Here is an 8,444-nt window from a genome sequence, read left to right as displayed (position 1 = left end):
TTTTTGTGCAATCCTGGCCTCCATTTCTCTCCTCCAAGGAGTCCATGAGGAGCCTGTGTTGGGGACGGACCTCAGTGGGACCCATTCATGCATCAAGACACTTTGGAGTTTTCTTGTGACTTTAACTCCTGGAAAGGTGTGTGCATTCTCCTCTCAGGCCTTGAGGTTCAAGGGCTCAGCTCCAAATGCACCACGGGGCTCATTAGGATCAACCAAGTCCCGACAAACCATGGCACTGACTGGATTTACCTCTGCTGAAGTGCATTTTATTAGGTAGTTTTCTTGCTACTGTTATTAAGAAATATTTCAAAAAGCTTCTAGGAAATACACATTTCTATTTTAAAGAGTGCCTTTTATTGCTATTCCTATTACACAAGAGGTGATTGCGATTTAGTGACTGATATTGACCCAGGGTGTCTCCTAAGGAAGCCTAGCCTGGTCAGAGAAGCTGTGCCTTTAAGTCTGAGTCAGCGTGGACAACTGCCACGCTTAACGAGGAACCCACTTGCCGCGGCACCTATATACAATCATGAACAGGTACGGGACACCCGGCCAATGACATGAGCTTTTTATTTCAGCACATCAGTCTCAGCACATTGTTAGACAATGGAGACAGGATGTTAACAGCTCGCTGATCCACAGGGAATGCCGAGGAGGTGGGGCATTACAGCATAGCATAAAACCATCTCAGCCTAGATTTCAGCCAATCACACATAGAGCAACACATATTGACAAGAATTCTATCCAATCATATGAAACAGACGTAATGGTAGTTAAAACAAAGAATGGTTCAGAAGACAGAGCTCCATTCATGCTAACCTTCTAAAGATATACATTAAATAACCTTGTTGCAATCCATAAACCAGTTCTACAGGGTTCTATTGTTATTTGTCACGTACGCTCTACAGCTTAGAAAACTTTTTTGCTGTATTTGCAATGCTAACAAAACTTCTGTCTGAGGCCTACTTTTTTTTTACCATTTCATTAAAACCTTAAAACCCTCTAACTTTATGAATTCCAGCAGACAACCTTGCTCCACATTCCCCAACCCCATCCTGTCTCTCCTCACTCACCTGGGGCCTGCTTTGCCCAGAGAACTGGATGCACTCAGCCAAATAGTGGCTTTTCTTCTTTTATTTTTTCAAACAATCTAACACTCCAGAGTTTCTCTGTTGAAAACATACACCCTCCTCAGGTGTGTGCCAGCCCAAGGTGTCACCAAGAGCACTCCAGAGCAGCCCTGGGCGATCTGTGAGGGTGGATCATCATCCCAACCTGCACTGGGCCATTGCAAGGGACTGTTGCCATGGTCACTGCACTGACCCCACTGCTGGGTTTGGGTGCCATGGCAACCATCATCAGTTGAAGTTTCCTTGGAAACCACCTTGTGGTCTGTGGTGGTGGTGGACACAACCTCCCCCAAGAACATTTTGCGCCAATGGGCAGGAGCCACAAGAGCACTAGCCCCCCCACACACACAGAGACACACACAGACACACACACACAGGCACACACACAGGCACACACACAGGCACACACACACACAGACACACACACATAGACACACACACAGGCACACACACACACAGACACACACACACAGGCACACACACAGGCACACACACACAGACACACACACAGGCACACACACAAACACACAGAGCAGCTCGCCATTTGAGACAAGGGAGCATCCAGGCATGGAGTTCTATCAAGGGTTTTTTCGGTCAAATGCTCCTGGGATCCAGGTGTTAAAGACAAAGAAAAAGGAGGGTTTAGGGTAGGAATACAGGAAAAGAGGTGGTGGAGGAGAGCATCAGGAATCTAAGGGTTTAGGGGTGGTGTACAGAAAAGGGACTGAGGGTTTGGGGGTGGTATACAGAAAAGGGACTGAGGGTTATGGGGTGGTACACAGGGAAAGGGACTGATAGTAAATGCCAGGGTGGATAGGCGGTGACATCAAGTAATGGGAAGACAGGGAAGGGAGAACTCTCTACAACATGAAGATATGAGGGTAATAGGGGTAGGAAAGGCCAATGGGCCAATGGGGAGGACAGAACTGGGACAAATTAACATAGTGTTGCAGAGCACCATGGGGGAAGTTCCTTTCCTCACCCTGAGCTCTGAGGAACACCCTGAGCCTGAGGTGCATCTCTCCAGGGCATTGCTGTTGCTTTCCCCCCAGAAGGCTCACAGGCCTACAATTCTACAACTCTCACTTTTTGTTTTAATTAAGGCATCTCTTATGGATTTCTGTAAGTACTTTATAAAACAAGGGAACCTAACTAACATAATAACTAAAACTCACAAGAGAACTAAAGTAATAACTCAAAAAGGAAATAGTACATAAGATTAGGATACAACTGAAATAATTGCATGGGTAGGAACTAATTAAACGTCTTTTTTGTGGAATGCAAGACCAATAGGAAGTTGTATTGTTCAGGCAGTGTAGAGTTGTTTCTTTTAAGGTTATTGCTTGCATTTATACACCAATCTTTTGTTCTTCTTTTCCACACCACTTGTGCTTGTCTGTTACACGACTTGTGAGGTTCCACAGGGTGAGAGAGATAGATGAGAATCTTGCTTCATGATCAGAAGGCTGAATTTATTATTTTATGATATATATTACATTATGACTATAATAAACAAAAGAAAGAGACAAGTTCAGAAGCTGCTAAGCTAAGACTAGAATAGGAATCTCCAAACAAGAGAGTTCTCTGTGACTCTGTTCCAGAGAGCTTGGCCCTATGATTGGCCCTTAATTGTAAACATGGAACATGAGCCAATCACAGGTGCACCTATTGCATTCCAAATCAGCATATAATTATTGTTTACATTCTCTTTCTGGGGCCTCAGCTTCCCAGAAGAGGAAAAATCCCAACGACAGGATTTTTATGAATAAATGTCTGTGACATCATAACCTTTTAGTTGTAATAAATTAAAAAGAAAAATGCTGATGTGAAATGAACAGGAAATTTCTTCACCTGCAGAACTTACAATACTAACAAATCACTAAAACAATCTTACAATCTAAGAAAATGCAAAAAACAACACAAAGAAAATTCAAGTCCAAGCAGCTGAGTTTCAGGAACAGGCCATGGGCTGAAGGTGTTCCTCCTGAACATATCTGAAAGTCCTTTTTTGGTCCTGAAACAGACTTGCAGCAGAGAAGTCCCATCAATAGTTATCAAAAACCATTGACAGTCATAAAACAATTTCAAACAATTTCAAACAATTTGAACAAATTTGGAATGTCCTTTTCTGGCCTTCAATGCTTCAATGCTTCAGAGCTGCTGCCAGCTATTTCAATCTTTTTTTATTTAATTAATTTTTTTTTTTTTAATCAAAAAGGGCAGCAGCAGCAGAGCACAGCCAGAGAAGGAAAGGCCCTGGGGCCCCTGGCCCATGAGGGACCAGGAACCCCAAAGCTGGCCCACAAAAGGGGGGCCAGGACCAGTAGGGGAAACCACAACCCCCAGAGACATCAGGAGGCCAGGCAGTGGCCCTGGCCCAGAAACTTGGGCCCAACAGCCCAGGCTAAACCCAAGAAGCACGCTCTGCATTCCCACAGGCCTGCACTCTGCTGCCAGTACAATGGCAGCATGGTTGGTGAGACGCTTCCTTTCCCCAAAACCACTGAGGCATGCCAGCAGCAGGGAAATAGAAGCCTTCCCCAGAAATCCCGTCTGGGGTCTGGAGATGTTTGCTCCCCACAGCAAACAAGCCATGGTCTCCTCCAGCTGTGCCCTCTTCCTCTGCAATACAAATGCATCAGGTGTGCCTCCCATCTCTCTCACGGCAGCATCCCCACCCCCTCTGGGCTGTGGACCAAAGGCAGAGCTCTCAGGACGCACCTGCCCCTTGCCACTAGGGCACAAGAGGGGCAGCAGAGATGACAACCTCCACGGGGCAATCCCTGAAAAAACACCCCCCAACCTGCCAAGAATGCTGATCTTAAAAGCAGAGAGATGCACTGCTCCCACCATGAGCTGGCGAGCACCCCCCGCTCCACGGAAGGAGAGACCAGCCACCGGGTCTGCTGCTGCAAAGGCAACCGGCCCAGGACAGTCCGAGCTTGAACAAGCCACCGGTTCCAGGGCAGCCTCTGATGCAGACACAGAGGACAAAGTCTCCGACAGCGGCAGAACTGCTGGGACGGCGGTGCAGGCGGCGGGGGGCCCGGAGCCCGAGAGGATTGCTCCTCCACTGAGCCGGAAGCTGCAGACGCGTCTTCATCGCCTAGCAGCAGTGGCTCAGCGGGTGGTGAAGCTGCAAGCGGCAGGACATCCGGGAGGGGCGGCGGTGGAGGATCGCTGTTGCTTGGCAACATCGGTGCAGGCGGGGAAGCCGGCGGAGGCGGAGGCGGGATCGCCCGGATAAGCGGCCACGCCAGCGGGGCGGGTCTTGAAGGCGGCCGTGGCGCTGGAAGGGGCGGAGGGGCTTTGGGGACCGGTACCACCCCCATTTCTGAGCGGGGCGGGGCCTGAGGGGCTGGCTGGGGAGGGGCCTGCCGGGCTGCCAGGGGCAGCACCCACGGCGCTGGCTTGAGCGGGACCGCCCACTCCCATTCCCCCGGCGAGGAAGAAGTGGGGGAGAAGGACCGCTCCATCTGAGCATGCTCCGGAGAAAGAGTTAAAAAAAAACTTCGCGCAGCGAAGTTTCACCCGCCCCCGCTGGGAAGCAGGGGGGGCTGGGAAGCAGCATCTCATCCCCCTCCAAAGGCTCTCCTCCTGCTGGGGACGGTGGAAATGGAGCCAGCCCATTAGAGTTAGAAATCCAGGGAAAAACAGCTGCTCTCTATTTCAGAACTGGGAAGTGAAATAAACAAGGGCCAGGAGACTTCTTCTCCTTTTTAATGCCTTTATTAAAAGTGATCAGCTCAGGATTGGGCGGCTCGGCGGGTCTGCAGGTCCCGTCGTCTCCCAAAGCGACTCAGAGGAGGAGGATATGCTCAGCTCTGTCCACAAGGGGCAGAGCTGGGGGAATCCAGTCCTCGTGGGAGCCTTTAGGGCGTGATTCCCCGTCAGGTGGTACTTTTGCCGGCTCAGTCGGCCTGGTCTCACCGCCGGGGTCGTCTCTCATGGTCAGGGCGAGAGGGTCCGAAGGTGTTCCGCGTCTCTGCAGACTCAGCACTCGGCTCCTCACGTCCAGACATCACTCCAGTCTCTCAACTCTTAGGTGGCTCGTCATTTTGGAGTCTTCTCTGTACACTGGGGGACCCATGCTGCATTGTGGTCTTGGAGTCACTTTGCATAGCCCCCCTCACCTTCTCAGGTCTCTTCTACTGTTCGGGAAGGTTCCCACCCTTCTGGGAAAGGTACAACTTAGCCTCGGGCGAGGCTCTGCTGATACAAAAGGAGCGATTAGCTACAACGACTCGTGATTACAATAACAAAACACGAAGAACTTCAGCAGCTACCCGTGGTCTGGCTGCTTTTTTGTAACTTTTTCTCACAAAAAAATATTACCCAAATTTTGTTCATAACAGGAAGAGCTTTCTAAATGCTGGGTAAATGCTAGGGAAGTTGCAGCCCTGGCCCCAAACGAATCTGAAAATGGCGTCCATGCACTCCCACACGAAAACATCGATGGTGTATAGCACATCAGTAAAGAATCCAAAAAGCTTTGCCCATCAAAAGAACTCATAGAGATCTGTTTCTGACAGGAAAAGTCTATCCTCTTCAGCCCATTTTTGCCAGAGGGCAATAAGTTTATCCTCTGAAGGAGAGAATCGAACCTCATCTTCTAAAGGGGGCATCCCCCATATGAACAGCCACAAACTACGGGTGGCTGAATCATCAGGAAGGGAAAAGCCAACAGTACCTTTTGAAAGAGTCCAGGATGCTTTGGCCAGCTCCAAGGTTCTGCTGCTCTTTTCAAACATCTTCCCGAGGTTTTTGAAGGTTCACTTGTGGTCAGCCTTGGCTGTGAACTCTGTCCAAATTAGGATCTTCAGTTCTTCAGCTCCTGGCTTGAATCCACTTCTGTGGTCACTTGTAAAGCAACCATCAAATGCTACACATACTGGATTTTACCCAGTGCAGCAATTTGCTCCTCTGGTCTTATCAAATTGATGGGTTTTTCAGTCTTCTTCAGTCGAGGGTCACCAGATGTTACACGACTTGTGAGGGTTCCTCAGGGTGAGAGAGATAGATGAGAATCTTACTTCATGATCAGAAGGCTGAATTTATTATTTTATGATATATATTACATTATGACTATACTAAAAGAAGGAAAGAGACAAGTTCAGAAGCTGCTAAGCTAAGACTAGAATAGGAATCTCCAAACAAGAGAGTTCTCTGTGACTCTGTTCCAGAGAGCTTGGCCCTGTGATTGGCCCTTAATTGTAAACATGGAACATGAGCCAATCACAGGTGCACCTATTGCATTCCAAATCAGCATATATTATTGTTTACATTCTCTTTCTGGGGCCTCAGCTTCCCAGAAGAGGAAAAATCCCAACGACAGGCTTTTTATGAAAAAATATCTGTGACACTTGTCGTCACAGCTTTTGGTGAGGCTCGTTATTCTTGTAGGACAGGGACCCCCTCTCACAGGCCCTGCATGCCTTACAACACTTCTTATCAGGCATGGATTCCTGCTTTGGGTTCCTCCCTCTTTTGGATTGGACAGGGGCCGCCAGGGTCTGCAGCCTCCCTGCCACCTCCCAGTCACCTTCCCTAGAAGCTTGTTCCCACACCCCTGCCCAGTGATCCTCAGGCTCGGTGTTAGAGTCTGGGGAACCACTGTCTTCTACTGAGGAGGAGGGCCTGCTGGTAGAGGAGCGGTGCTCCTGGATAACCAGTGCAGCCCTGGGTCGTGGGCTGCTGGCAGCCTAGGTGGCTGCCTTCCAGTCACCATCATGTCCACTTCCGGCTCCAGTGATGTGGAAGCCAGAAGTGTCATGGCCACCAGGGGTGGAGCTCGGGGTGGAGAAGGTGGAGACCATGAGGGGAAAGGCAGGGCCTGAAAGGGTGGTACTGATGGAAAAGGGGGATCCCAATACAAGAGCGACCATCGACGCAACGAGTGGAGAGGGGCATGTCACAGGGGAGGAGTCCAATGATGGAGGACTGTGAAAGGGTGGAGGAGAGGTGAGAAAGTGGCCATTTTGGGATGTGAGGGTGGGAAAACTTTGATCAGGAGGGGACAAAATGGCAGAGCTGGCAACATTGACGGCACCATTTTGTGGGGTAATGGCCACTGGGGAGATGAAAGAGGGTATGCAGGCATAGGAGGAAGGTTGAGGGGAAGGTCCAGAGCTGCATGGCCAGTGCTGTCCTCGTAAGGAGAGAGAGGAGATCGGGAGGCGTCAGGAAGACGGCAGCAACCCTGTGCTGAATAGTGACATCCACCTGCCAATTGCCCCTCAGGCAGGGAAGAGGGGGCTTGGGGAGAGGATGAAGGGGAAAGGGTTTTGAACTGGGGACCCAAGACTTTTCCTGAATTTTCCCAATTTTTTAACTGAATCATAAATAAAACAAAAAAGGAGTTAAAATTTTTGCCATAAAGGGAACAAAAAAGATGATAAAACTTCCCCACATTAAATTTTCCCCTCATTTATAAAACAAATAACTTGATCCCAGCCATATCTGAAATCTTAAGTGATAAAACTAATTCCCTTGTAATATAAAATATTTGAAAAGAAAATGAACAAAAGCTTTCAAATTCCCTTTTGAAAAATGAATTTCCCTAGCAACTTGGGCTAATGTAACTTGGATATAAATCTCCCGTTGTGGAACGAGTTTTGTGCCCATTATGCAGTCTTTCCACCCACAAGTTAAAATGAGAAAACAAAAGAAAAGGGTGACTGACTGAAACATACTCACCCAGCAGTGAGTCAACAAAGGATCTCGTGGGGGTGTGTCAAGGAAAGCGATCCTCCAGCCCACGACTCTGGGAGGGTTCCAGGTCTCTCCCCTCAGCATGGCCAGATAAAACTCAGAGGTTGTCTTAGGCTAGTGGCTGACCCAAAGGCGACTTAGATTGCAGCCATGCTGGAGGTGCTCTCCAGGGGTACCAGACAAAGGTCCCTGTTTGGGTGCCACTGTTGTGGTCTGCGGTGGTGGTAGATGCAACTTCCCTGAGAGCATCTTGCACCAACAGGCAGGAGACATAAGAGCCCCAGCACACACTCACAGACACACACACACACAGACACACACACACGCACGCACAGACACACACATAGACCAGGTCGGCAGTGAAGACACGGGAGGTTCCAGGCATGGAGTTCCAATGTGCTTTATTTCAGGCAAAGCTGAAGAGGTCCAGGGCCAAAGACAATGCCAAAGGAGGGTCTAGGTTATAAATGAAGAAAAGAGAGGGCGGAGAAGAGCATCAGGGATCTAATGGTCTGAGGGCTCACGGGTGGTACATAGGGAAGGGACCAATAGGAAATGCTAGAGTGGATAGCAAGAGACATAAATCAATGGGATTACAGGGAA

The sequence above is a fragment of the Melozone crissalis genome, unplaced genomic scaffold (genome assembly GCF_028551555.1).
Source record: "Melozone crissalis strain CALT ecotype California unplaced genomic scaffold, PUWL_Pcris_2 ptg000209l_1, whole genome shotgun sequence".
NCBI lineage: Eukaryota > Metazoa > Chordata > Aves > Passeriformes > Passerellidae > Melozone > Melozone crissalis.
Note: the sequence above shows the minus strand (reverse complement) of the source record.